Source organism: Cyprinus carpio, chromosome B18 (assembly GCF_018340385.1).
Source record: "Cyprinus carpio isolate SPL01 chromosome B18, ASM1834038v1, whole genome shotgun sequence".
In the NCBI taxonomy this organism is placed as follows: domain Eukaryota; kingdom Metazoa; phylum Chordata; class Actinopteri; order Cypriniformes; family Cyprinidae; genus Cyprinus; species Cyprinus carpio.
Genome location: NC_056614.1, coordinates 5,700,712 through 5,723,973, shown reverse-complemented (window position 1 = coordinate 5,723,973; position 23,262 = coordinate 5,700,712). Strand labels below are relative to the sequence as shown.

General features: G+C 34.5%; 1 protein-coding gene across 1 annotated transcript in view; it reads right to left on the bottom strand.

Moving 5' to 3' along the window:
* The window catches only part of cntn5 (contactin 5), a 314,204-nt gene extending 292,556 nt beyond the window's left edge, over window positions 1-21,648 (bottom strand). The window contains exon 1 of the mRNA XM_042743607.1: window positions 21,229-21,648. The gene's annotated coding sequence lies outside the window, so the exon portion shown is untranslated. The remainder of the gene's footprint in view (window positions 1-21,228) is intronic.
* Between the last annotated feature and the right edge of the window lie 1,614 nt (window positions 21,649-23,262).

The window sequence follows — 23,262 nt, the reverse complement described above, 5'->3', positions numbered from 1 at the left end:
AACCTCTGATTACATGCTTAAGTGGATTAATTTATTCATCCGCATCTAACTTCCTATCTGAATGTGTTGTTGTATCCATAAAAAGAGCTCGGTTTGCCTAATCCGTCTGAAGGAGCCATCCACATTCATCAATCCAGACAATTAAAGGTTCATATGATGCAATTTAAATTTTTCCTTTCTCTTTGGAGTGTTACCAGCTCTTGGTGCATAAAAAAGATCTGTAAAGTTGCAAAGACTAAAGTCTCAAATCCAAAGAGATATTCTTTATAAAAGTTAAGAGTCAACCACACACCCCTAAAACAGCTTGTTCTAACACGCCCCCACGTCTATGTCACTATGTGGGAAGATTTGCATAATGCCGCCCAAATGTTCATGCAAAGAAAGAAGGCATAACTTTTATTCTTTCTGTTGCCACCGCTGCCATGTTGTGGAGTCGCTGTGTGTTTCATTGTGAAAGCAAAACTACTTTGTTTGGCCTTCCAAAAGAGGACACGACTAGAAATCAGTGGTTAAGTTATATTTCAATACTGTTCCAGAACAGTCCAACCCAAATATTCAGATGTGTGCTGCGCATTCTATGGAGGATGAGGACTGTTTCCTGAACCAGTAGCCTGCAATGCGTCTGTGGCACAAAGGCTGTTTCGATAAAGTTGGGCAGGTTAAACTTTGCAAGGACAGACTGGCGCTTCTGACTCACAGCATGTAAGTACCTTTTTTTATATTTAAATAATTTGCCAATGATGATTCAAACCTGAGTTTTGAGCAGTAGAGTAGGCTTGTTGTTTGTTGCTTCTCAAAACACAAATGCAGACATGGTTTTATGTTTACGCAGCGCGATACGCAACGCGTAAAAAAACAGTATAAGTCATTATAATCAGTAATTATTTCCCCACTGGATGCAACAAATGCCTTGTTTGTAATGGGTTTTATTGGTTTTGCCTCATCTAGTGATGCCCGGATCGCAAACTAATCTTTCAATTTAACTGAGGCATTTGGCCAATCACAATGCACTGGATAGCTGGCCAATCACAGTATACCTCACTTTTTCAGAATGATGAGCTTTGTAAAAATTGATGTGTTTCAGAAAGGCGGGGCATAGAGGAGAAACAATAATGTACATTATATGGAAATAATGTGTTTTTTGAACCTTAAACCGCATAAAAACAGGGCATTACACCAAATACACAAAATAATGTTATTTTTAGCAGCATCATATGACCCCTTTAAGATTTTGCCACGACGACCGTCTAATCGCTTTGCAAACCTGACAATGCTCCTACGACCAATCACAACTAGAATTTGAAGAAAGAATCCTGTCTCTTCATAAAAACACTGCGATGCTCTGACATGGCCACATGAGAATGTAAGGATTTCATTGTCACACTCCATGCCTTTCTGATCTCTTCTAATCCCAAGGCAACACAAGAAAGCAAGAAAGCAACAAAAATCTGCCTAAAGAACCACATGGCATCCACTTGAATCTGTGCATGCTCTAACAGAGTTATTTTTTGTGCTCGTGCGGCAGCAAAAAGCATTATTTTGTTTTCTGTGCCCTCCAGTAGAAGACAAATGTTCCATCTAGGCCTGCCGTGATTATTTGAGATAACGGGATCATTGAAGCTTGCGAGTCTGGAGTGGTTGTCAGGGATTTGCTGTGTAGTAGCTAAGATGCTCTGAAAGCATTTTCGCATGGTTGCTAGGGTGTTCTGGGTGGTTACCAGGGCCTCAAGTTGCTAAAATATCTTTAAGCCCAGGCTCACTGGAAAAATGTGTCTGTGGCAACATATGTACAAAATGATGTTATGATAATACGTGACACTTTCAAAGTGAAATGTCTAGTGAGTTTCAGCTAAAAATGTTTTATTTTTATTTTAAAAAGATGAACATGATTTTCCATTTTTCTATTACATTGGTTGTTGTCGTACGTACGAAATGTCCAGCAAGTTAAACTATAAAAGTAATTCATGTCCAGCATGTTATTATCAAACCATTTTCAATAATGCATTTATTTAAATGTAAAATGAATGCAATTAAATATTAAGAATAATAACAATAATTATTATTATTATTATTATTAATTGATATGATATGATATGATATGATATGATATGATATGATATGATATGATATGATATATGATATGATATGATATGATATGATATGATATGATACAATATATTTCCATAATGATAAGAACATCACAGATGACTGTACGTCTAGAGCACAACACAACAGCTCATTATTACCCACCTGCTCTTACAACAGAGCAAGAAACATGTGGGAGTTACTACCAGCCGGGCACAATCAGAATTGGGCAAAAGCCACTATCCTGTTGGAAACCTCTCTGGAATATGCAGCTGGAATGATTCTGGCATCAGTCACATCCACTGAGCCACAGGGAACTTGTGAAGCTGACATACAGAGGTTCTGCTTTCCTGGTCCCCACAACAGCTGCACTCAGCCTGGGCTGAGGGACCTCTGTTGGCCCCTGCAGAGCAGAAGACAGCGAAGGATGCCTTTGCCTATCACTGACGAAAGGATGTGAGAAGGCTTTTTTTTTCTAATATTAAAAAGAAGCAAAGGAACAATCCAACACTCAAATTAAATGAGATATTCTAAAAATCGTCAACAAAATCCACCACACACTCTAAATAATATGACATAAAATACATAAACAAAATACACATAAATAAACCCATAACAGCCACAAAAGAGATATAATTAGTTTAAAATAAAATAAAATAAAATAAAATAAAATAAAATAAAATAAAATAAAATTGTCTCAGAATTTAGACTTCTTTTGAGATATAAACTCATAATTCTGACTTTCTTTTTCACAATTCATCTTCTTTACATCTCTCAATTTTGACATTTTTTCCTCTGAATTCTGAGTTTATGTCTCATAATTTGTTAGTGAAAAAAGAAAAATGGTAATTGCAACTTTTTTTTCTCACAATTCAAAATTTTCTTTTCAGAATTCTGAGTTTTTACCTCACAATTGCAAGTTAACATCAGAATTACAAAATTTCTCTGGAAAATGTATCTTTGCGAGAAATGGTCGCAATTATTATTATTATTATTATTATTATTATTATTATTATTATTATTTTTATCCCTTGGTGAAAACAATTTGTTTATGCATATTGTAGAGATACGAACATATAAGCTTAAAATTTTAATGCTACACTTAGGATTGTGCAATATATATTGAGTATTTTGCAAAAAAACATTCAAAACACCCCTACAGAGTGCGTGCATACATTACGTGAAGTCTAGACTAGTGCGCATTTAGAGTGTTTTCTATCACTGCATGCTTCAGTCTATTAAAATACATTTAGAATGATCAAAAATTCAAGATATGGGGACAGAAAATGTATACATTTATATCATTCCATATGGTTAATCAATATCACACAAAGAGTGCCGTTTTTTCTCCAAAAATGACCATGATTACAAACGTAATATTGATTTATTTTTTTTTTTATACAACAGTTCAAAAAACAAGAAGTTAATTAGGAGACTTGAATCAACCATTTAAATGATTCAGTTCTATCGCAATGACTAAATTATTAACAGTGACTTGCTGCAACCTACTGAAGGTTTTAATTTCACATTTAAAGTATATTTTTATTATTTAAATAATTTCAAATAACAGTATTCATCGTTTTATGTTTAATATATTAAAACATTATTTATGCATGTGTAACTGCAGGTTAAATGCATTCATGTCTAGCATTAAACAGTGTGGAAATACATCAAAATGCCACTTCAGATGCAGTTTCCTCTGCATTGCAAAGATGAATGTTATCAATACTGATTTCATTTGCTTTAGCTTTTGAACTTTTCAGAATTTTTTAATACTTACAACATTAGATGACTTTATTTTGGTAGTTGCTGCACTGTGTTGCTGCTCATTTGCATACTAGGTAAACTTTTAGCAGCTTTAGTCACTAGACATGACCACATCCTGTCACCAACAGTCACGGTCAACCATGTTGCCAGAAATCACCAGCTCTTACTGAAAATGAATGACTCGTAAAAAATGTTGTCCTGTAAATCAGTAAACTAGAATACAATTATACTACCATCAAAGACTGCCCTTCTTGCTTCAAAATTCATAAGTAGGCCAATTAAGTAAAGACATTTTTATTTGCACAGTAGGCCTACTTATCCATGTTGTTTCAAAACAACTTTACAGACAATTATGCCTAATTATTACGTAAAAACCACAGTGAGCAAGCCAAAGGTGACTGTGGCAAAACAAATAAAATTCCTTAAACTGGTTGAGTAGTGGAGAGGAAAAACCTTTTAAAACCAATTAAACTAGGTAGTAGAAAAAGCACACAACTTCAAAGGAGAAGCAGCCGTGTTCCAAAAACTGCAACTCAAAATGAAATAAGCAGTGGGTAAAACACTGGTTTAAATGGGAGTTTTCTATAAACAATCTTATTACTAAACAAAAAGCAAATCATTTTGGTTTTTATAAGCCTGATTATAGATACATTATATGACACATAGAACTTCAAAAGCCTGCTAGATGAGACAAAAAAATGTCTAATTTTGCCAGTAACCTGATCTCTATCGATCTTTTTTGTCCTGTACTGCGGGTAAAATTACCAATTCCACATTAATGTTAACCATACCATGAAAAAAATAAAAAAAAAGTTTCTAATGAAAGTAACAAATGTCTTTGAAATGCATTTAGAAGTATATCAAAACTATATTAAAGATCTATAATGGATATTTAAGGGAAACTGCATCATTTATTCTGCACATTAGCTGTGCTAAAATAAAATTTTTAGACAGCAGCATTTCAAAAGAGATAAAATGACTCTTTATTTTCACTTTGTTATCATAAGCATTTTCCCAAAAGACAAGAATATGTATGAGAGATATATACACTCAGTTTGTCATAACAGAAAGGTTTTTTTTTTTATTTTTTTATGAGCCACATTTTGTCACTGCACTTCAGTGATGTGCAGTCCACACATTTTCTATACAAAGCTTCCTTAAATGGATAGTCCATCCAAATATATATATATAAACACACACACACACACACACACACACACACACACACACACACACACACACACACACACACACACACTCACACACACACACAGAATGTTAGCAACCAGTAGTTTGGTTTCCCATTGTATTTGTATTTGCATGCTTAAATTAACTACTTTATTTTATCGCTAATTAATTATACTGTCCGACAGATTCAGTTTGGCTACATTAACAGTCACTATAACAAATTCATTACAAAGCTGACTGAGAAGAAAGTTTTTTTTTTCTTTTGTAGTGTATAGTAATCATGCAAAGTCATACTTCAGGCAATTAAAATTTTAATTTGATTCATTGTGCGGCCCAGTTATACATTTCAGGATGGGGTGCTTTCAGAACTGTCACACCTGTAACAGTTTTATCCTTATTCTAGTGAAAATGTCAATGAACTAATTCTTACATTCTGATGATATTTCCATTTTTGAACTGTGCAATTTGCAGAGTTCCTACAAAGTGTATGTCCATTTTGTCACACCTGTAAGACATTTCCCTATTTACACAAAAAAAAAAAAAAAAAAAATGATGGCTACACTTTGTCTGCAGGGGTGGTTCGATGGTTCTCACAAGTGGTTCGATGTACTGGTAATTAGTACTTTCTCTAAGAAGTTACATTTCGCATTTCCACTGCAAATGTCATGTCCATAAGGCTGGAATTGCTCTGTTTCAGCTAATGCAACTCAGAGCTCAGTGGCATGATCGAACGGCCATGAAAATCCCCAAACAGACTAGATAAGCAAAATTACTTCCCAGACAGGCTTGATCTATTAAAAATTTAGACTGAACATTTTGTAGGGCATTTTGTGCTTCAGCTGAGACTGCTCTTCTTGTTAAAACTGAAGAACTGATGGCTGGTGCCGAATACAGGGAACTGTTGTAAGTCAGATGCTAAAAATTGACACTTCAACGTTATTCTTCAGCAAGACCAGCTTAGACTGGCATGGCCCTTCATGACATTGAACAAGGAAAATCTTGCTGGATCTCAATCCAATTATTTATCAATTCAATATTATAGTGAAAAAAAAACAAAAACCTTTTCAAGAACCTTCTAAAGATCAAACATTAACTTCTGCTTTAAAGTTCGGCTAAGCACATGCAGGAGATAGAACATGCTACGGTTGCAGTCCAGAAACCTGTTTAAAAAAAAAACAAAAAAACAAAACACTGTTGTAAAGTGGCCAAGCTTCTTTGTGGAACATGGTACAGTAGCTGGTTTTTACTGGACCAAGATTGTCTAGTTGTTCATCCAAAACATCGTGGACCATATAATTACTAGTTTGGAGCAGATAGAAACCATCTGTGAGTGTTTTCTAACTAGCAATATCTTAAACTTTATTTTGAAAAAAAAAAAAAATGTAAATGTAGCAATTTTAATTCAGTAAAATTATATTTCAAACTTAGTACATGACAATAAATAAAGTTCCAGAAATGGTGTAAGAGGTCAAAAAGTATTACAATAACAATTTTTGTCAGTTTGAACCAATTTGTTCCAAACAACACAAATTTTCCATCTATTAGCCCAAATGCATGTGACAGGAATAACTTGAATCTCAATGTAAGGCCTGTTTTCTGGGACACAAGTGTGTGTAACACACAGCCTGAGGAAATCTGTTTCCATTGTTCCATATCTCAAGTGAAAATGTATGTACTTTTGAATCCCTACACAGGTTTTGACAAAACTGCTATTTACCCACAAATAGAGCTATTAGCCCAATGCATGCTGTTGTGAGCTTCTGTTCAGAGCTTTGAAGAAACAGCTCCTTCAATCAGTCAATTCCTCATGAGACCTACCGAATTATCAAGGGATTACAAAGCCTTCTCGCCATCGTGGTGAAAGCTGTCATCATTAATTCCAAATTCTAATTTTTAATATTGTGAAATTATTAAAGTCAGCCTGCAATAAAACTAGAAGTAAAACTGAATTGTTGTTAAAATAAAATAAAATAAAATAAAATAAAAAAATCAGGCAAAATTTCTAGTTTAGTTTTGAATATAAATTTGAAGCACTTAAATTACAAACTGAAAATAAATTAAAACTAAAATAAAACTGCTAAAAATTTTGCTAAATTGTGCAAGCATATCGAAATTATAAAATAACACTGATCAGATCAATTTGTGATGGGTAGATAAATTCAAGTCCTCTTACATCTCACTGAAAAATGTCACAGTATGAACGTAAAATGGGTTGCGAGTGCTTCACATTGAATTGATGTGAAGTCTGAAACAGCAGGCATAAATATTCACTTTCCCAACATCAGTGTCTTTGTCTTGCTTTACATCTCACTGACAGAGATCCAGCCATGCCCCACCTCACAGCCTGCTATATGACTTCCTCCTGCACCAGAGAGCCTCTCATTACTGTCCCTCCAGCTTTCAGATCCGCACCTGCCACGCGCTTGTTAGACCGTTCAAAAATAACACATCAAAGCGAGAGACTCTTTAACACTGCCTGTCCAGATAAGGTCGCTTCTCTGTCACATGAAATCAAGACAGAGCGAGAGAAAGTGGAAGAGCCCTTTCACAGCCGGAGGGTCCGCAGGCACCATTATCATCTCTGGCATCGCATGCATGTGACAGCACAGCACCGGTATCCCCACCCAAACACCGCACTTACGCCAAGAAATTAAGTGAGCAACCATGTATGGATGAATATGGGACAAACGATTAAACTGTGTGCTAACAAGGGCTGGTCAATACAGCTAAAAATATGTATTTTATACAGTGCAATTTTCAGCAGTGATGATATTACATTTACATTACATTTATATTTTGTCATTTAGCAGACACTTTTATCCAAAGCGACTTACAAATAAGACAATGTAAGCAATCAAAAACAACAAAAGAGCAATGATATATAAGTGCTATAACATGTCTCAATTACCTTAAATATTTTATGATATTTGTTGCATATTGCGGAGGATGTACTCTTATTTTATTTATTTATTTATTTATTTATAATCAGAAGTATTATTAATTAGCCACTGTAGTCAAAAAACTTTAACTATAACATTATTATTATTATTATTATTATTATTATTATTATTATTATTATTATTATTATTATTATTATTATTTTAAGGCATGCTTTCCTCTGATTTTCACTAACAAATCCCATTAATTAATGTAATATTTATCATTATTGGAAAATCCATCATATGCAACAGTACTAAACAGCTATAATACTACCTACATATAATACTACAAACATTTAAAACATATTAAAATCTTATAAATTATTACTTTCAGATTTTTTAAACAGATAGTTCACAAAAACTTACAGGAATGGATCAAATGCTTTACTCAAAAGAGATTGAGGGAAATGGTGTATACATTTGAATTATGTATTTATTTTAAATAATAAATGTAATTAATATTATAATACATATAATTAAAATGAATTATTTGGCTGCTGCGTAGCATCATTAAAAAAGTTTAGCACATTTTTTTTTTCCTTTTACTTCTTCAGTCAGAGTGAAATATTCTCTTTTCATATTAAATTTTATCTAAATGAATTTAGAAGGAGGATAGAATAGTTGGTAGGCCTCATGCATGAAACCATTATTCATGATTTAATTTTTAAAACTATTATTGTAGCTCAACAATGATTTCAACAACTGACAAGATGTTATGGTCTCTTTTGGATTAATCACTTTGTTGTATTCCTCCTTTGTCAGTCAATTATATAAAACATATGCAGATGAATAAATCACTTCAAACAGTGCAGCATGGCACTATCAATGCCAAGGTTTGATTTTCAGGAAAAGCATGAACTGATAAAATGTATAACTTGAATAAATTTAAGTAGCTTTGGATAAAAGCATCTACCAAATGCATAAATGCATACGTGTATAAAATGCACCTAAAATACAAATGCACCTATCCAACTAGCGACCTGTGAGTTTTCAGTTCCACAACAGTACAGTATGTCATAGTGAGTTACTGGTTACATTAAATTTGGAGCCATAACCTTTCCACATACCAATATATGCCATAATGGTGCAGAGTTTGTGTCTTGATTTGTGGACCTTTCCCAGTCCTATTCTCCTCTCCAGTTGTTTCCTGTCTCACCTCAAACTGTCCCATCAAAACAAAGTCTGTATTGCTGAAGAAAAAGAGTAGGCCTACCGCTAGAGTTTACAATCCAGCAGTGATACATTCTTGCCTATGATAGTGATCGCTTTAGTCTCTCATTGAAAGTGTATCTAAGCTCTCTTATCTCTCAGCCCTCCAGACACTTCTCGTCAGCTCACTCTCCTAAATCTACACCTAATCTCAGATTTATCTGGGATCCAAAATTTGCTCCCATTTCAGGTGTTCACACAAAGCTTTTTGTGCTTCCCTTTAAAGCAGGGCTGTGGTGTAAAGCTGAACTGTTTACCATGGAACAGATGACTGCCTCCGCACCGTAATGGACCCCATGCTAACATCTCCCAGTATGACCAGTTAAGAATAATTAAAACTGATTAGACTTGGAGGCCTCCGTAAACAAAGGGCTTCAATTAGGTCTACATCTGTTGAGGTTGAAAAGTTTCACTTTAAATGCAAAACAAGGGAGACACGTTCGCATCCCATTTTGCAAATGTGCTTTTAATATTTAATGCAAACCAAATTACTTGGGCCAACAGTCAAATAGCTAAACCTCTGCGTTATTACCCGGAGTCACTTTAAGGTGCCACCAAGCGGCAAATACTTTGAAATTATACTGAAAGTATTCATTTTTCCCATCGTGTCGTGAATTGGAGTGCAAGACTGACCCGATCCAGTCAAAATGGATGGAGTCTAGATCTCGATGCATCACTGCGCTTTTATACACCTTTTTCCGAGGTGTGATTGAGTGTCTTGTTTGGGATCTATCTGAATCTTCCTGCCCTTCATGACATTGCTCCACTGAAAAGAGATACAATTAAATCTAAAGTATCTTGTGAATATCTTTTGTACGTGTTCTTCCTGGCATTGTAACCCTGCACAGGCGACTGCCTGAGGCTATTTGTGAATGATATGCGTAATGGGAACATGGTAACCTGAATGCCTCCACGGAAAGAGGAAAATTGGGTAAATCAATCATGTTGGGTGAGACACATTTGCTCAGATGCAGTACAGAGCTGAGTACTGAAAATTTTCAGCATTGAAAAGTTAACATTGGGAGTGTAAACTTGACCCTATTTACTGTCTGTATATGTTACTCCAAAAAAAGTGTGTCTTCATGACCTTTATTATAACGAATATCCTGTGAGTTCTTTCACTACTCAGTGAAAGCTTAGTGTTCAACCCAAAGTACGCAACCAACAACTTTGATTCATGGAAAAAAAATTTCAGTCAGTGATTTTTATTTATTTATTTATTTATTTTTTATTCATGTCAATTTTTTGACATGAATGTAATGTAACTGACCACACAACATTTGAAAAAATTAAATGTCATTGATGAAATGTCTACTGTACACTGTTACTTTCAACTCAGGCTCATTAGAAAAACATGTTTGTGACAATGTTTCTGCAACACTGATATTACATATTGCACATTTCACAGCAGTTTCATTGTTAACTACCAAGCAAAACTATGGCATTAAAAAAACCATACATATGAAGCTGTAAATGTAAATGCTGGTACACAAACAAGGTTGAGAAGAACTATTTTCACAGCATAAATGGAGAAACAGCTTTTCTTTGCTGGCATAATGAGGAAAATAAGTCATCTACAAGCAGGGGTTAACTGTCGATTAGATAAACTTTGACCTCCTGTTTGAATGATTCTGAACCCCGCATTTTAATCCCTCCCCTCAAACCACCTGACTTCATTCAGGTATACCATTTTTCATAATCCAATCAATTCTTGACAAATACAGTTAAGGCCTGCCCTACATTTTTCTCAATAATTATGCCGTTTGACATTATATGAGTAAAATATGATGTAAACAGCATTCACCTTGATTAGAAAATTTGAAAAATGTACTATTAACTAAGGCATTGCATATTTTGATACAGATGTTACATCAGGTGTTTCCATACATACCCATTTTATGGGTATTTTGGGATATCAAATAGAATAACGATAAATAATATAAAAACATATGTGCTCAACTGAGTCGGATCATTTTATCCGATAAGAAAACAAACATGAATCAACAAGCCCAAAACAGAATCGTCTTTGGTATTTTCCATACAATAAGCCAACATATGCTGAAGCCATGAGACTCTGATACTGCAGATGTACCAGTCTGAGCCAAATATCATTAGGTCAGAAAGTGAACTGCACTTCTGGGCAAGCGACCAGGTTCACCTCCCCTCTGTGGCATCTTCTGCCTGGAAATAACTGTTTGTGACAGAAGATGGAGTGACTTTTCAATGCAATTTCCCATGTGAATAGTTAGAGAGGTTAGTTTAGACCTTAAAGTGCCTCTTATACTTAGAGTTTGCAGTTCAGATGTTTGTTTAGAAGTTAGCCTACTTTCCAGGCAAGTCAAAAATCCTCTTTGTTCTATACTTTAAAGCCTTACTTTAAAATAATCATATAAAATATGCTCTCAGGGAGCACTGGGAGCTTCCTTCTGGTTCAGAGAACTTAATTACATCTGTTGACTCTCTTCATATTTCGGTAATATTTGTTAAATCATCTGAAGAAGATTTTTATTTTTTACTTTCACAAGTAGTCTTGTGGTTTACTCTACTTTAGCCAAGTATCAAGAACTCAACCAATAAATGAACATAAAAAAACACAATGAACTAAATTCTACACAGAATTTATGACTTGAACTGTAATTAAGACTTAAATATTAACACAATTTGGCTTTATTTCTCAATGTCTTATTCACCAAATGCTTTATGGAAGAAGCAAACCAACGATTGTAGCAGATTAAGAAACCATTTGTGTAAAGAAAGGGACCAATTTTATTTTTTTTATTTTTTTGGACCACTGGCTAAGTGACATCCAATTTTATGGCAATAAAAAAGCAGAACAAAATAAAATCATGCACTTTGAGGAATCACTAACACCTGTGTAGAGTGATAGATTACTGTTTCTCAGTCACAAACAAGGTTGAGAATCACTGTTTTCACAGCTATATACAACAAAAAAGACTATCAAGTCTAGTGACCTACCAGCTAAAAGCACAGAATGCTCTTAAATTGAACCAGCCACCAACTGCAAATAATATACACATGTAACCTTTCCCTTCTATACTCCACCCATAATGACCACATATGTTGGCATGGAGACATTGATTTATCATCAGATATGCCATGAACTTGTCTGGTCTTAGAAATTTTTTTTTGTTTTTTTGTTTTGTTTTTATCATATAATGAGCATCTTCAAAATGAGCAAGCAAGACAAAAGGAGCCAAAAGAACTGAAAAGCTACTATACAAGAATAGACACACTTACAACATCTTGACAAGGTCAAGATGTCTTTATACACAGGCACACAGCACCGCCAAACCATAATCCAAAAATTAAGATTTACTTGAAGATGAAGATTCATGAAAACCCCCACATAAAATAGGCAGACAAACATAATTCCAGTCCTTTTTGTGCTATCCCTTTTGTGATAAAAAACTAAACAAAAAACAAAAAATAATTAAATAAAGATTCAGAGTTCAATTATAGATGCAATCACCAAGGCATGCAGACCTACAATAATCAGATAGGGAAATTAACTTGAAATAAGGTCATACATATTTGTGTCAAGAACTGAGAATGACAGCTCTGATGAAGATGCCTGTGGTCATCATCAGGAAAGAGTTGATGTCTCTGTATGACAAGCTGTCTAATTATTTGTTCGGGAGTTTGTAGCTCTGAGCTACCGTCTTCTGACTGTTGAAGCATCAGGTCAGTGGCGGGTTGAATGTATAACCCTGTACTGTATCATTCTACTAGATGTTCTTTTGGCTTAGCATTTTATTGCGCCCAAGATGAGTCATCAATATTGTTGTTCCATTTCCCAGCAAGAGAAAGACTGCATTAAGAAGTACACTCACAAATACTACAATGCAGTGTGACAAATAAAATCGAGTCTACTAACCAGGCACAGACCGACTAAAACCTACTGCAACACCGACAGACTTAATCTACTCTCAGCCATTATAAGACTCTTCAGTTTTTTTCACATCTCACAGTATATTCAAATATATTATCAGCACTGTAAAACTAAGAATGTATTTTGAATAACATATCACCTAGGCTAGATGATCTCTCAGATGCATGAAGAGATATTAAATGATTTCATGAATCAGAATATACATCTAATGTGGGGATTATAAACAACAGCATAAGCAACTGCCTGGAACATTATTTTAAGATCTTTACTTAAGGCTCCTGCTGCAAGAAATCCTGCAGACATTCTTGTCCATTTTCATTTTATTAGTTGCATTTCTCAGTCAGAGAAAAGCCCTCCAGGTCCTATTATCTTATCTCAGGAAAGCGCTGCTGGTTTTCCCTCTGCATGTTGACACAGTTTCCTCAAGCCTCACAGTGCATCTGTCACTTTCAATTAGCCCTGATCTGACCACTGGTTCATGTCAGTAACCTTTAGTTTGGGTGGGCGGTATGACCAAAAACTTATGTCACTGTATGAGTAATTTTATAACAGTATATGACACGATACACTGTCATAATATTTTAGTACACTAATTAAAACTACTAATATAAAACTAATATTAAAAAAAATGGACAGTTTAGATTCTTGAAACAAATCTTGTTACATCAATATCCAAACATTTAAATTGTAGTATATTGTGGTAGCAGCACAAGTGTTTTTAACATTGATAATAATAGGATAATAGGAAATGTTTCTTGAGCAGCGAATCAGTATTATGAATGATTCTCATGGATCATGTGCCACTGCAGACTGAAGTAATGATGCTGAAAATTCTGCATTGTTTCATAGGAGTAAATTGCTTTTTCAAATATGTTACAATAGGAACAAAAAAAAGTTATTTTAAATTGTAAAACATTTTTACAGTATTTGTGTTTTTATTATTTTTTAAGGACATAAATGCATGTGAGCATAAGAGACTTCATTAGACACATTTAAAACACAAGTAAATATAGCATTTTTATATTATTTAATTATAAAATATAAATTAATAATAATAATTAATGAATAAATGATAAAGTATATATATATATATATATATATATATTATATATATATATATATATATATATATATATATATAAATATATATATATAAAGTAGTAGTATAGTATATATTTCAACACATTATAATGTTTTATTATAATTTATATTACAAACATAATTAATTTTAGGAATTTAATTTCACTTAGTCAAATCCATGTTAGTGGTAAAAAAAGAACCAACCTGACATTATAATGTTTTATTTATATAACCCCCCCCCCCCACACACACACACACACACACAATTTACAAAGACCATCCTCAAAAATGTTATTACATTTTGTAATACAACATTTTGACTAAGAAGTGCAGTTGACCATTTGTCATATGCAGAGCCACGTCACCACAAGTACAAGTACTATTCACAAAGCACTCACCCACATACACATACGAGCACTGGAATGCTGCCGGGTTACAACTTTTATGATATTTGGCACTGTAACACTGGTATATGATTTTTTTTTTTTTTTTCTATCAACTTTGTGCCAAAGTGTAAGTGCTTTTGACAAAGCTAGCTCTGACTCACCCGTGTGACTACACATAAGTTGAATTCTATTATATTTTGGTACAAATCCATTATGTTTTATATACTGTAAGTCTGGATTTAAAAAAAAAAAAAAAAAGTGTAGATGGAGACATCAGACCACATCAAACTGTGATGAAAATTAAAATCTAAATTAAACTGCTGTATGAACTTTAAGGCATATACAGTGAGCTGATATTACATTAATAAACTTACTTTAATAGACTTTGTCTGTAGGGATATGTTCAAAATTACATTTTTAAATATAGAAAACAGTATAGCCTATCACCACAGGCATCATTCAGGGTAGGGACATGTCTCCACTAATCTTTGTCATGGACGATTTGGTCTCTCTCTTTTTTTTTTATATAGCTCACGGCAGGGATGTTTTTAATACAGAAACATGTCCAACTGATGACCAGGAGTTTTCATTTTGTTAGTGGATATTAAAATGAGTGGCGATCCGGCACTTGAATCTGTCGTTTTAATCCCCACCCATGATATAGTGTACATCCACTGACAGTTTCAGTTTATTAAAAACAAAAACATTATATTAAAACGGCTTAGATGCAGAATCCCTTGTGTCCCCAAACAACCAATGAACAATTTTGATATCCTCAAGCTGACATATACAATGATTTACAAATCTCAAAATAAAATGTATCAAAAAATTCAGTTGGAGTTTTATTTTGAAACAAGCCACTCAATGTGCAATTAAAATGTTTCAATGATTTTGTACATTTAGCGATCATGGTATTATCAACTGTTTTAACTGTTTACAATTCAGATTTGTACTGTATCACAGGCCTGATCTAATTTCACATGCATTATTTATTTATTTATTTAAACTGTAAATGTTCATATTAAAATATTTAAGTATGGGCAAATTAAATGCATGTAGTTCACCAAAAATTGAACATTTGATGAAAATTAACCCTCAGGCCATTTAAAATGTAGGAAAGTTTATTTATTCATCGAAACAGATTTGGAGAAAAAATATTATACATGAAGTAGTAGTATTGTATATAGTAGTATATTTCAACACATTATAATGTTTTATTATAATATATTCAAAAATAATTAATTTTAGGAATTTAATTTCACTTAGTCAAAGCCATGTTAGTGGTAATTAAGGAAAAGCAATTAAGAAGCATCCTGACACTATAATATTTGTATTTTTATTTTTTATTCCCATTACATCACTTGCTCATGAGGTGAATGGGTGCCATCAGAACGAAAGTCCAAACAGCTGATAAGAAACATTACAATAATCCACAAGTAATCAACATGACACTAGTCCATAAATGAACATCCTATAAACCTTTATGAGAACCAAATCCTTCAAGGTGTTTTAACTTTAAACCTAACATAATCTATCACAACACTTTCTTCAGTTAAAAAGTCCACCCCTGTTGTCTTCCCACATCAAAATCCACCGGCATGTTCAGTTTAGAATTGTTTTGAACTGTTTGGACTCTCATTCTGACGGCACACATTCACTGCAGAGGATCCATTGCATTTCTCCAAATCTGTTCCGATGGAGAAACAAACTCATCTTCTCATCTTAGATGGCCTGAGGGTGAGAACATTTTCAGCAAATTTTAATTTTTTGGGGGACTATTCCTTTAATATTCATGAGCTACTAAATTCATGTAACAACTTCACAACCAGAACATCTTCCAAACAGCTTCAACACTGTCCCCACCACATTTTAATAAGAAGTGATGCCCATGCAACCACTCAACCTACCAAGACGGAGTCGAGGCCAGAAAAACACATTTTCTCATACTAATAGCTATGCAGCCTCTCTATAAACCCTCTCAGAGATACAGGCTGAAATTAGTCGAATACCATTTTAGAGTAATTTACATCAAAGTGCATGGTGTTCAGTAGCGGCTCTGAGCCCCAGAGGAGATGGGCACATCTGATCTCACGTTTAATTGTGCAAAAAGCATATATTGCCTTAACGCAATTACAGTAGTATGCATCCAGTGTGTTTTGTATGCATGTGCTTCTGTGTCAAATAGAGAGTGAACTTAGGCAAGTACAAGAACTGTATCCCTTAGTTTTTCTTTTCTTTTCTTTTCTTTTCTTTTCTTTTCTTTTCTTTTCTTTTCTTTTCTTAGCAAAACATATACTAATGATGGCAAAAGTACTCCATTGAAACTATTTTCAGATACTTCACAGTTAACACTCATGATTTTATTTGCAGTCATCCAATGCATAAGTAAATGGTTTTTCTTCTGCTTATTATTATGCAGTATATGCAATCATCTGCGCCTGTTTGTTACCAAATTGTGTGGCTGTTATGTGTTTGGCTGAAATACACAGAAGTAGGATGAATGTGGGTGTCATGACTATTAAACATAATTATCAGTAGCCTGAAATATTAACTGTAATGTGAAAAAAAAAAACCTTGCTTGAAATTTATATTTGCAAGTACAGTAAGTACAATTGTGAGAATATCTTGAGGTACTGTAGTATTTGTTGAACTGAATTTATGAATTTATTTAAAAGAAGTACTGTATCAACGTGTCCAAACAGGAACACAGGAAGGCATTACTGTGCAATGTTATATATAGCATATATATATGGGTTGGGTCGCCCAGGTGAGGGTGTCTGAAGATCAAAGACCCGAAACACCCTATGACCCTGGGTCCTTCACTGAAGATGTGTCCAAGCTGCACCTTTAAGGTGTTTTTTATTGCGATGTTTGTAATGATATAAAAATCTCACGATACGATAATATCGCGATATGAAGTCCACAATATAATATTTATTGCGATGTTTAAAAAAAAGACAAATAAAGAATTGGGGGAAAAACAAACATTTTGTAAATTTTAAAGTTAAAGGGGTGGTTGATTGCGATTTCACTTTTTTAACGTTAGTTAGTGCGTAATGTTGCTGTTTGAGCATAAACAATATCTGCAAAGTTATGAAGCTGAAAGTTCAATGCAAACGGAGATATCGTCATTTAAAATTCTGGCAGTTTAATGCCTACAAAAAAAAGTTACTCCCCAAGTTAAACCCAGATAAACCCCGCCCTTTACACTACATAGGGTTGGGCCGATAGACGATGCCATCATCCATCGCCGATGGCTGACACACATCACGATGTTAAGCTGACATTGTGATTCCTTCTACACCATACCCCCACCCTCCGATGTCAGCGTCCATCACGATGATTCACTGTAGACATCTTCCGATGCCAATTTGGTAGACATCGCCCAACCCTAACACTACAGTAGGGAAATTACAATACTTCTTTCCTAATTTCTACACTTGAAAGAGATATTTTGAATTTGGACTGCATTTAAACTGCTAGCTGTCAGCAATTCATACTGCACTTTTAAGTTTTATTTTGATGGAAATGGCAGTATAGCTTTTATTTTAGGAAAACTCCATACTCAAAAAAGTATCTCACTACAAATCTAGTGAAATGTTGTAATAATCTGCTGTGAAAATAAAGCCTAACTGGTGGCTATTGCATTCCCAAACATGCACTAAACTCGCAGCACATGCAGTAATGGAATTCACAGCATTCATATGCATGTGTGCGTATGTGTGTGTGTGCGTGCGTTACATTTTCTCCCCTTTTTAAAAATCAAATATGCCTTGGACAGTTATTCCTTCTTTGGGAGATTTATCCAATTTAAACCAGTTTCAAAGATAAGCAAAGTTAAAATATTGCATTTAGGGAAAGATAGAAATATTGATCCAAGTAAAAACGCAGCTTCTTCAAAACAAATTTTTTTCAGAGAGGTAATGCATTTTCATTTGATTCTTATTTTCCATGCTCATAACAGGGTCTGTGCCATTATGGCAAATGCCGCATCTTTAATGTTTTGCACTGCGAGTTACTTTTGTCTTCTCTGAAAAGAGTGACTTCCATTTGCTTTAAAGTACTGGCATGGAAAACAAGACATGGAGATGTGAGAAATAACGGAAACCCTGACATGAAGTTTCCGTAAAAGCCTCTTTGAAGACTCCACATGAACGGGTCATGTGAGCAAGTGTGTTTCTGTGGTGTTAAGTCTCCTGAATGAAGGTCTGACCCAGTTGGAGAGTGTCTGAGGTGTTGCTAAGTAACTACTCAAACGGGTCATGCACAGGAACTGCGGCGAACACCGCATGCGGCCACACCGGGGTGTTTATAGCACCATGCCACATCATTTCATGTTTGTCTGATTTCTTTTATGTTGATTCTCATAATATGGAATAGTCTATTTCTAAAATAGGAGAATTAGACCATTGAATAAAGGTGTGTATCATCTTTTCTTTTCTTTTAAATCATAAGTGAAAACAACATTAATTTAATCAGAATTAATTTGCAACTACTTCATTACCAAAGTCTTCTAACAATTGACTCACTTTTTCACTGTTAATATTTCATTCATATCCTCTAATAAAACTTAGTGGACAAAACACAAATAAAAGCACAGCAGTGCCACTGAATTTCATTAATTGCACCCTGCTGCAATGCTTAGAAGATGAAAGAGACAATAAATGGAGACAGAAACGGATATTAATATCTTCTAATGCAAAGAGCGGCAGTATTAAGATTATGCAAACAGACCATCTCTAATATAATAACCACCAGACTCTGAAAATGCACACAGACACTTTTTTCCCCTTCATTTCTTTAGTGTCTGGTATTTGGCTGGCCCTGATGTGAATTCTGCGGGTACTATAATCAAAGTACCCAATGAACGCAAGAAGCCTTTCTACATTCCTACTGTGTGTGCAAAGGAGAATCTAATCAACTTGCTACCCACAAAACAGCAGGGTGCTCCGATTTCATATTTACTCGCAAAGCTAAAACAACCTCATTAAAGTGTTACACACTAATTTAACTGTGAAACAAAAGATAAATGAATGTACAAGGGAGACACATCTTTATGGATCCTAATATGTTCCAGAAAAATCGGATGACTGCTGGAGGGTTTGGCGATCAAAAACATGTAATTTACTTCAAGAAGTCATTTTGTCTTGTGAAAACTATCAGCTTTACGTGAACACAGTTCATGTAAATGTCAATATACAGTACTGCAGATTTGGTTGACACCTGCTGTTTAAAATGTTAACCAGTGCATGACACTTAAGAATAGAGTTTCCATGCAAATCATATACTGCATCATAGTGTAAAGAGAAAAAAAAATAAAATCACTCTTATCTCATTGTTATGATTTGCTATTAAAATTTCAAACTGAGAATCAAAGAGATTTGTTCTTTTTTTTACACTATAAGATTCTTACTGCAGTTATTGCTGGAGTACCTGATGTGACCCATAAATTGTATTAGTCAAGTTGGTTCAGTTATTCAACTTCCACAAAACAAATAATAATAATAATAATAATAATAATAATAATAATAATAATAATAATAATAATAATAATAATAATTTAGAGCATATTTTAAGTTACCTGACATAACTATTTTACAGTGTACTGACAGACCTGACCAAAACTGTCAAAGAAAGTTTTCTGTTCACCAGTTAACAAGCTTGTAAACCAAAAAAAAAATAATAATAATAATAATAAAAATAAATAAATAAAAATAAAAATAAAATCCAACAAAATATATTTCAAAAAGCAAAAAAAAAAAAAAAAAAACTATCACACAACAGCAGTATAACGGGCAGAAAAGTATTAATTTTGAAAGCGAGACAAGGGCAAATACTGAAAGCTGACATCAAACTAAAGTTCAGTCTGAAAACTTTTCAGAGCTTGCTCATGGGACATTTTCATGACATATTTTTAGGGCCGAAAGGAAACAGTAAAAATGTTCAGAGTTACACTATTGTTTTATTTGAGTGATCTGTGACAACTTCACGGACAATGAATCTAACAAAAACCAAACCAATCACAGCTCATCTAGTCCTCCCAAGAGTGAACAAATCACTAATGAGGTCATTATCATCAGTCATCTGACAATTATAAGCGGATCGAGAGTAGAGTACAACAAAACTGCTGCAAAGAAGTTCAATGCTAAAAAGTTCTCTAACACAACCTATGTGCGTGCAAACATTTGTGAACTTATTTAGGGTTTAACTTAAACAGCTTTTGACTAATGATTTCCATGATTTTTTTTTTAATTACATGAAAATACTGTAAAAACAGCTCTCACAATATCTCACAATGTATATTCTCTTTAAAAAATGCATGACTCTTTACAATTCTGTATTAATTTCAAAGACTTATGGATATGTGGAATTCACAAATTATTTATTTTTCTCCTATTTTTCTCAGATTTTTACAAACATCTGGGGGAATATCTATCCATGTTCACAGTGCAGGCATGCCACCATTTCTGATCGTTTTAGTACCAGCTGCGCAACCCTATCATTTATGCCGATACAGAGATGCAGTGATATAAATCGGCACATGCAGTGTTTTAACAGTGTATCATCACCGTACACCTTGCTTCAGGTGGGACACATGAAACTCCCAGAGCAGCTGTAATTGCACTGATAAGCAGCATGTTCAGCAGAAATGAGAGAGACTTACTCTGGATGTTTGCGAGAAGAGAAACAGCCCACTCCTGCCTTCCTCTTCTTCCGTCCGTAAAGTGATGCTGTTTGTTCACGGAGTGTCAGATAGTGACAGGTTTTCTTGCACAAAGCCAAACATGGATAGAGAAAGAAACCCTGACGCCTCAATTCCACTGTATCTCTACAGGACGCGCCGTTGCGCGCGGCAGCGCATCCTTCAAATGTGTACGAAGCGCGCGATCTCCTCCACCTCGCCGGCTGTGGTCCAAACCTCACCTACGAGTCCTCCTCAGACGCCTCTCTCCCTCCCTTTCGAATGAAGCGGTGTGAAACAGAGAGAGAGAGAGGATGCGCAGATGCTGGCGGAGCGTCGCGTGCTGGAGTCTCGGGCTGTGAATGACTGTTTGAAGCAGCTTGCGCGTCTCAGCCTCGTCCTGAATAAAAAAAAAACTGCGCGCAGAAGCAAGCGCGCACACCAAACGGCGGACGATCCCGAATTTCTACATTTTTATTTCGATTTCTATGTAAATTTATTTATAGAAAAAATGTTTTTGACGCAATTAACTCAGTTATAAACTTTAATAAACTGAATAAAATTGTTTTTGTTACAAAATATTAAATTGATTTTTATTTCCATTTAAACAATTATATAAACTTCAAAAAAAAAAAAAAAAAAAAACATTGATAGTAAATACCTGAATGAATAGTTAACTGTATATAGTTCATTCTTCTTGATTTATTTTTTCATGTAAATATTTCAAGAAATATTTTAAACTTTATTTAAAATAATATTGACTATTAAATACATACTACCTGATATCATAGTGATGGTTATAAATATTTGGAATAAGTATATTATATAAGATATTTGTTGACTAAATCCAATTAGATTGATATAAATGACAATTTACTCTTCAATACTTTAATACCACCTTATATTGTAGTGCTAAACTCAATATTTGCTAGAAGTGAGGTGTAAACTAATGCTATCTGAAAAGAGAGAGTTTACATAATGCTTCAGCTTATATGATCATATACTGATTTTATATACATTCCATAGTTTTGTGAAAGCATTTCAGTGTTTAAATAAACTTATTTGGCGTCTTCACTATGTTAGACTGGCTAAATGGATCAAACTAGTTTTTTGTCTTCTTGTACCCCCTGACTCTTGTTTCGAGACCTCTCATTTTGCATTAAATCAGCATGTTATGTTTATTCATCTCTGTCAAGTCTGTCTCTTTTCTCTTGTCAGGCACAGTCTACCCCTCCGCAATGACACTGAATAAGTCACAGACGTGGGCCTTGAGGGTTTTATCTGTGCATCAGGATGTTTTTTCCTCCGCTTGAGGAACACGATCATGCTCTAATTAAATCACCATTAATAGAGCAACAAAAAAATGCAAAGACACACTCTGAGATCCTGCTCTCTGGAGTAACCTTCAGAGCTCATGTTTAGCACCGACACTGCTTTGCATTAATCCACCTAAATCAAGTCGCACAATCAGACACTTTCACGATTTTACGGAAGGAACTGCTATGGTCTTCATGTCAAATTAAACCCAGCAGACAGAAACAGACCGAAAGAGTGGCACTGTTTGCCACCAGCTCCCTGTTGACAGCCTCAGCGTAGATTTTCTGTAAGACCAGATCATAAAGCTTTGAGCACAATCCTCTAATATATCCCAGAATTATGCTTTAATAAATTAAACAACTGTCAGCAAAAGCTAACTTCTACACGAACCCTTCATTAAGGCCACAAGAAAGGCCACATCACTAATCAAAACGTCTTATCTCAGATCAGAAAGCTTAAAAGCAGATCCATAATCTCATTTCCATAAAGCTTTCTGTTATAATTTGCAGGCTTATTCATTTATTAAGCACATTGATCTTTGTTGTCAAGACGTCTTGTGCTCATGCATGCAGCCAGTCAGTTTGAAATATTGAATATGCTTGTGTCTTCTCAAAAGCGCTGGTCTAAGACTCTGGGTTCAGACAAAATAAGTCAAACGTCTGTTGTTTTCCTCGCCAGACATTCGACTGCATGCATTAT